This window comes from Pogona vitticeps, chromosome 1 (assembly GCF_051106095.1).
Source record: "Pogona vitticeps strain Pit_001003342236 chromosome 1, PviZW2.1, whole genome shotgun sequence".
Classification (NCBI taxonomy): Eukaryota; Metazoa; Chordata; class Lepidosauria; order Squamata; family Agamidae; genus Pogona; species Pogona vitticeps.
This window is the reverse complement of record NC_135783.1, coordinates 146,832,493-146,839,842: the sequence shown is the minus strand read 5'-3', so window position 1 is coordinate 146,839,842 and position 7,350 is coordinate 146,832,493. Positions and strand designations below refer to the sequence as shown.

Sequence of the window (7,350 nt, the reverse complement as noted above, 5' to 3'; positions counted from 1 at the left end):
TTCTTCAAATAGTTCAGTGAGGTGTAAGTATCTGAAATAAATACACAGAGGACAAAGGGTTGTTTTTATACACGAACTGACATTTTATTCAGGCCAGGTATATTACAGGTGAGGGCCGCTTCGACGTTTGATGCCCAAGGCTCTGCTCAGCTTAATCGGATGATGCCCTTTTCTCAGGAAATGAGGAATTCCGGTGGACTCTTTCTCAAATACTTCGACCGAAGGAGAGCGTCCGGACCTTATATGGTAAAATGGGACACAAACATCCTTGGACGTGAAGTTACGAGATACACACGATCCCCTCCCTTATTAAAAATAAATAAATAAATAAAAGACGACTCAGGAAGTTTCCCCTCGGCCCACACAAATCCCCGCTCCCTCTCTCACCTGAAACTCCCCCCTCCCTCCTCTCGCCCCGCCCCTCTCCACGCTGCGGCTGTTGCGGCAACTGCTTCTTCTCCCCCTGTTTTTCCTGCCTCCTCCACCGGCCGCCCCCAAGTTAGCAAAGTCCCTTGACTCTTAGACCTAACGGGAAAAGCAGCGAGCGGGGTGGGGGGAGAAAGCGCCGTTTCCTATCCGAGCTGTTTCTCTCGAGGGTGGGGGAGGCGCGGTGTGTGGACAGAAGAGCCGTCCGGGGGAGAGCCGAGGGCGGCGTGGAGAAGAGCCGTCCGGGAACTTTGGAAGAACCAAGGGAAGCGTGTAGAGGGCGGTGCTGGGAAGAGCCTGCCGAGAACCGGAGGGCGGTGCTCAGAAGAGCGAGGAAAAGCTGCAGCGGGAGGTGCCCGGAAGAGTTCCGTTTCCTCGTTTTCTTCTCAGTCTCGGGACGGGGCGAGGCGGCGGCGGCGGCGACGAGAACCAACAGGCGAGGCGAGGGAGCCGTCATTAAAAAACTGACCGGCCGACTGACCACCAGCAGGTTGAGGGGAAACGACCGACAACAAGTCTTCGTCCCAACCACCTCCGGGCCTGGGGCGGACTCTGGGGTCGTCGCCGCCGCAGGTAACTTTTCCCCTTTGGAGGAAGCGGAGGCGGCGGTTGGGGTATGTGAGGGGAGTCGTCGACGTGACTTTCGCCCTGCTCGGCCTAGTTAAGAAACTTTCGGAGCCACGACGGGTCGCCTCAGGCGGAGGGGGAGGCGGGGGAAAACCTCCTGGGCGCTCTTCCCTTCCTCGTACACCTCCCTCCTCTCCTTTCTTTAACCCCCCCCCTCCCAAATCCCTTCCCCCTCTTAAGTGGGACACCGAACCGCCTGGTTGTAAAGCCGGTCGGGGAGCGGCGGCGGCGGGATATAATCCTCTCCCTTCCTCCCTCCCTCCTCCGTCGCCGCCGCCGCTTGAGGCCTCCTCCCTCCCTCGTAGGGCGGTGTCCTCATTCCAGGGATTTGTGAGCGCTTCTCAATGGGGAGGGAGGCCGACGCGAATGAGGAAGAGAGGTGTGGGAGGGGGAAATCTCTTTTTCTCTCTCTCTCCCCCCCTTTCTCGGGACCTCTTGGGCTGTAAGAGGGCCCCTTCTTACTTTTCTACTCGTCTTTTTTTTTTCCTCCTCTCTTCCCTCACTTTTTGGAGGCTCTTCCAACTTTTGTTCTTTTTCTCTCTTGTGTCTTTTTCCCTTTATTTGAGGGTCTGGTCTGTGTGTGTATGTTTAGATGCTGGCGGGGAGCCCTGTTTGGGAGAAGGGGTGTGTGTCTCTCCGGGTAGCCGGAGGAAAAGGGACAGTGTGGGGGGGGCGGTTGGCTCCTGCGCCGCCGCGCCTCTTTTCCTTTTCCTTGCGAACAACACAAAACTTTCAGTGGGGGTAAGGCGGGACCTGGGCCTTTCCGCCCGTCCTCCAAGTTAAGATCAACTTTTGCAGAAAGTCTCTTCGGGAGGCCTGCTCTGACTAGGAGAGAAGGATTTTTTTATTTTTTGAAATGGGCTCACGGTTAAATCAAGGAAACGCGTTACACCTGGCTTTAAAAGGCTTTTAAAACTCCACAGTTCTGTCAACCAGAACTGTGGAGCGCAACAAAGTCCTCTATCCCTATCAAAGGTTTTAGATCTGTCTGATTGTAACTTAAATGGAGATAGTTACTACGAAATAGCTGTTGGGGAGTTTTGTAATATAGATATGATTTAATAGTCTCAGTATCATTTTTTCAGATCTTGTGTTATCAATCTGCCATAAAAATTGTTATCTTAATTTAGTTCATGTTTGTCAGTGTTAATTTATCTGTTATCAAAACATCCCATAGTTTCATAAATCCAATCTGTCTCTTTCTAATGGGCAGGATGATTTCCATTGTTGAGCTATAAGCATCTGTGCTGCAAATAGCATATGTTCATATTTTGTGGAGAGGAGAGAGTGACTGTTAGGTATTACGTTGAGTGCTTACAGAATAATCTGTACATGTTCATTTGGAGGATTTCCTGCTGTCATCCTGAGAACAAGATTATCACTTTATACATACCTACAACAGTGTCTTGATGGAGAATAGGCACAAAAGGTTCAGTGGTGACTTAAACTATACAGAATTTGTTCTGGTCCAGATACAGAAGTGACTGCTTTTGTTAACATTTTACACAACTTAGTGACAGTTTGTAAAGCTCCTATGAAATAAGTAGGTTGATGTTTTGGCTTAACAGCACTGCAGTGTTCTCTAGGTAAATTGGCTGGAATCTGAAGGGCTGTGTAGGGAGCATTAGAAGAGCAGGGTCAAGTGGGTAGAAGATGTTGCTTGGAAGAGCCAGCAGGGAGCTGAAAGAGGTGCTGGGAAGAGTGGGGAACCTTCCATGCATGCACTGTGGGATTTGAAGCTTTGTTACATCACAACTGCTGTGTCTCCAAGACCTGACTCTCAAATGTCAGGGGCCCTCTGTAGTAGTATTCAAGGTAGCCGGGCCTGCGATATAGGAAAGCCTCCCTGTTTGCTCTCTCTGTAGGAAGATCACCACTGCAGTGGTGATAGGCTAAGCCTTCATGGCTTTGGAGTTAAAGAAGGCAGGGGACAGACAATTTTTCTCTTCCCTCCTTTGAGTGGTTGGAAGCAAGGTATTCTGAGTATTATGGTACTGAGTTGCTTTGGTCCTACAGAAGCAAGCCAAGAAGCTTCTTTTCTGATCTTTTCCTGTTCTGGAGGAGAAAAGGGAACTCCCTTGACACCATGTCCAAGAAAACATCTGGGCTAAGTGGCCAGTTCTTTGGTTCTTGTGTATGAAAAGAGCCAGAAAAACTCCTTGTTCTTTATTTGACCCAAGGTACCAAAGCTGATAATAAAAAAAGAGACTTTTCTCTCTTCATGGCCAAGGCCAATCAAAAGTTGTGGTCCAGTAGTATAAACATGAAGACAGGAGGGCCTGGCGTGCCCTGGTCCATGGAGTTACGAAGAGTCGGACACGACTTAACGACTAAACCACAACAAAGTATAAACACAGAACTATACTGAAAGAAACTTTAAATTCCAGTTGCTATTTGCACACTTCTTATATTTTATTCCCCAGAACTCTTATTATACAGTGTGTGTGACAAAAGAGTGCCGTTTTATTGTATTGCTGGGCTGAAACTCAAAAGTTTAATTTCAAGGTTGCCTTTATGCTTCAATTACATTGGCAAAAAGGGGACAGAAGCACATATAAAAAGTTGCTAAAATTTTTTATCACATAGTACATTTTTAAAAAATAATTTGTAATAAGAATGGTACTAACTTTTAAACCTAATGTCTAGAACCCAGTAGTAAATTGCAACTAAAGTAGGCCCATTGGAATTGACTCACCAGATTCCCTCTGATTCAGTGGCCCTGCTTAAGCTGTGATTTACTGCTGGATTACAGCCATAGTTTTGCAGATCCTTGATACTGTTTTAGAAGAAAGTAAACCAAATAAGTGATCTAAATGTTATTTTGCTTATGTAGTAGAATATCTCTTTGTAGAAATGTGAAGCTTAATAATAATAATCATAGAACTGCAGAGCTGGAAGAGACCCTACAGATCGTAGAGTCTAGCCCCTGTCAAGGAGGCACAGTGGGGAATTGAACTCCCAACCTCTGGTTCAGTTGCCAGAGACCTAAACCACTGAGTTACATATACATTCATGAAATTGTATTAATACTTGTGTCCGTGGATTATCTGTTCCTGTGCAATGTACAGAACCAGTGGATTGGTGAGAGATGCAAGTGTTTTGAAAATAAGAACATGTGATTTGACAGGAAGAGACCTTCCAGGTGACATCTGATTTCAGGCTTAATGTGTTCTGTCCTAGCTTCTCTACCTGGAATATTAGATACAATTTTAGATAGATACTGTAATTTATTCTCTCTTTTCAATAATGAACAGTGCTGTTGTGTCATCGGTGTGCATGGCAGTCTCATCAACTATAAGAGGACAGGTTTCTTTACCTACAAAGCTTGCATTGTATAATTTAATACAGAGAGACAACAGGGGGAGGACACAGTATAAAAATGTGGAAGGAATGTGAAACTTTGAGTAAACTTCTGTTGAGTAGAAATTCACTCAGGAGTTCAGGAGATCAAAGATTATTGTACCTTTGACTTTGATAGAATGTGTTAAGTTACTACTTACAGCAAATCAAGTAGAGTCAAATGGAACTGTGTTTGTGAGGAATAGATTTATGTGTACTGTACCTGAATCCCACACTGCTTCAGCAAACTGTAAGGAGGAAATACAAAGTGGTTTGAATGGATAATATTCGCTGGATTCTATGTTGTCATCCATAGCAACCTAAGATAGAAAATGCTTGCATGGGAAGGACACATATATCTCAAACATGTGGTCATTCTCTATATGTACTACTAAAGTGTAATGGGTTTGATCCATGTGTAAGTAATGTTGTGTTGCAGGCTTTCCCAATCTTTTTGAACCCATTGGTATATTTGTAACTTAAACTGTTTGAAGCATCAGTATAAAATGGCTTCTGTGAAGGTGTAGCCAGTCATAAAATGGCAAGATCTAATAAATAAAAAATAGATCATTGTGAATGTACATGATTTTTACAAGAGATTCCCTCCCCCAACCAACCAGATTGCATTGTTGTCTCCAGTGGGGGAAATTAACATCTAGGCACTGCTACCATGTTAAAAGAGTATCAAAGTTACAAATCTTTATGAATCTTTTCAACTTATACAAGGTATCAATAAGTCTATATGCAAATCACATTTATAAGCATATATTTTATCAAGATCAGTGGTGTGCAGCACTGTTGCACTGAATCATGAGGATCCACAAGAATCTGTGTTAAATAGAACTATTGTTTTCTGAGACTGGGGCAGTGGCGAGCACCAGATCTGTGATTCTTACTGTATAGACAGTAATGTAAATTTCAGTTGGATGGTAGTCAGCAAGTGTGGACATGCTTTTCTCTGTGTCTCCAGTTTCTTTTCTTCCCCTCTGCAATATTGGATCTGTGTGGGACCTAGTGTATGAGGTTTTGGAAAGAGATGACAGACCAAGTCTAAGCATATTTTATTTACAGGGCAATATATTTTATTCACATTTGATTTACTTGTGTGTAGATACTTGGTGGGGGGGTGGATCAAGGATGATTCATGCAATATGGAGCCATATAAATAAAGTAAAGTATAATAGGAGAGTCTCTGTGCTGTCTCCCAATTACTTCTTTTGGGTCTGAAGCAAGAGTAAATCCACAGGTCCCAAGAAGTACTGTACCTGTAGGGCCAAGGTGCTTGGACTATGAAACAATTTGGCATGGGAAGCTATGTATCATGTCAACCTTCTCTTGTTTGTTTTTCTTTCTTTCTTTTTCTCCCTGGGGTTAGAAAATGTTGTAAACAACATTCTCTAATTTTCCAGGGTGCTAGGCAGGGGCCCTGCCCCATTCGCACAGGGTTCTAGCCACAACTGGAAGCAAATGGGTGACAACACTGACTTGGCTGTGCAGCCACACAGCTTAGAAGGAACATTGTGCTGGGATGACACCTTTATTAAGCTAACCAAAAAAGGCACCAAAACCTGCAAGCTTTTGGGATTAAATTCTCTTCTTCAATGAAATGTTAAAAAATTAGAGGTAGGAGGGAAGAAAGGCTTGATTTTAAGTCCTTGATGTTTCTGTGTTGTGTTAAATAGACTGCACAGGGGGCAGAGAGGTGAGGTGCTGAATTTCACAGAGGTCATCCTTAAATAAGGCTTCCTTTCCATCACTCCACTCACTTTTGTAATATATTTCCTGATGAAGAGAAATGAATCTTGAAGCTAGCATACTTTTTGTTTCAGTTTTGATTGACCTAATAAGCTACCAAACTACAGTAATAAGCTACCAAGCCAACCAGCTACCAAGATTTTTCCAACAGTGTCTCATTCCCATTTCCATCCCCACCCTCTTTTTGCTCATGATACGTGAACCTGATGTAGAGCTTGCCTTCTGGCATTCTATCTATCCCAACAAGATAGAGAAACTATCAATAACAGAACTTGCATTATGTCCCTGGCTTGCTGAAGGGAGAATGCCAGCTGCTCCCATACTGTATTCTCATATTATGGTAAACAAACCTGTGGTCTTTGTTTTAGTTGTTCTTCCAGTGGGTGTGGTTGGGCAGCAGGAATCAGCACCTTGGAACTGAAACATGCTAGCATGTAGAATGCCCTAGCTTGTGTTATGTGCATCTAGCCAGAGTGCTCTTGAAAGCAGTAATTAAGTACAGCATTAACTTGCATACAGATCTCACTAACTTCGTTTGGAGTTTGTTCATTATGCATGCTTAGGATTTCTATCTTAAACATTGGTATAGCAGGTATGAGTCATTGTATATTGTTCACTTGGAGATCTTTTCCTCATCACAGATGCAGACAGGAAGCATTTGTAAACTATAAAGTGCTGTGATAGGTGACTATCACAAAGCAGTATAAGGGTGTATTGGTCTCTCTTCCATTCTCTTTTCCACCTTCCCCTGTGAAGTCATTTGAAGTCATTTGCCATTTATTCCATTCAGGGCTCTTGGCTGAAATGTCATTCTCAAGATAAGCAACATTGAAAAGGAATGTGTTGTATTCTTTATTGTTGAGGACTTCATCTAGTTTGTGCGTTGTTTTTAATCGAAGTTCTTCAGAGAGTCTGATATGTGATTTACCAGACAAGTACAATACGTCCATCAAGGCAGTCATTCAATTGTCATCCAGGCCTTCTGCCAAACTGATGCATTGCTCTGTTCAGTATCCAAGCTTGTTTTTCTGTACTGGCTGTGGTTGGAATGAAAGTGGCCTAGAAGAACAAAAGCTTGAAGCTGTTGAGTGGAATGATATCATCACATAGCTATTCCTGTTCAGCAACAATTGTTTTCTTTGGCTGATACCATACCCTCATTTCATTGAGAAATGTGTGAAACATATTCTAGTTTGCTGATTC

The 7,350-nt window shown here is 43.7% G+C and overlaps 1 protein-coding gene across 1 annotated transcript in view; it reads left to right on the top strand.

Annotated features, from left to right (window-relative positions):
* The first annotated feature begins 563 nt into the window (after positions 1 to 563).
* Positions 564 to 7,350, top strand: part of CTNNA1 (catenin alpha 1) — an 88,992-nt gene continuing 82,205 nt past the window's right edge. Inside the window, exon 1 of the mRNA XM_020788057.3 lies at positions 564 to 999. The gene's annotated coding sequence lies outside the window, so the exon portion shown is untranslated. The remainder of the gene's footprint in view (positions 1,000 to 7,350) is intronic.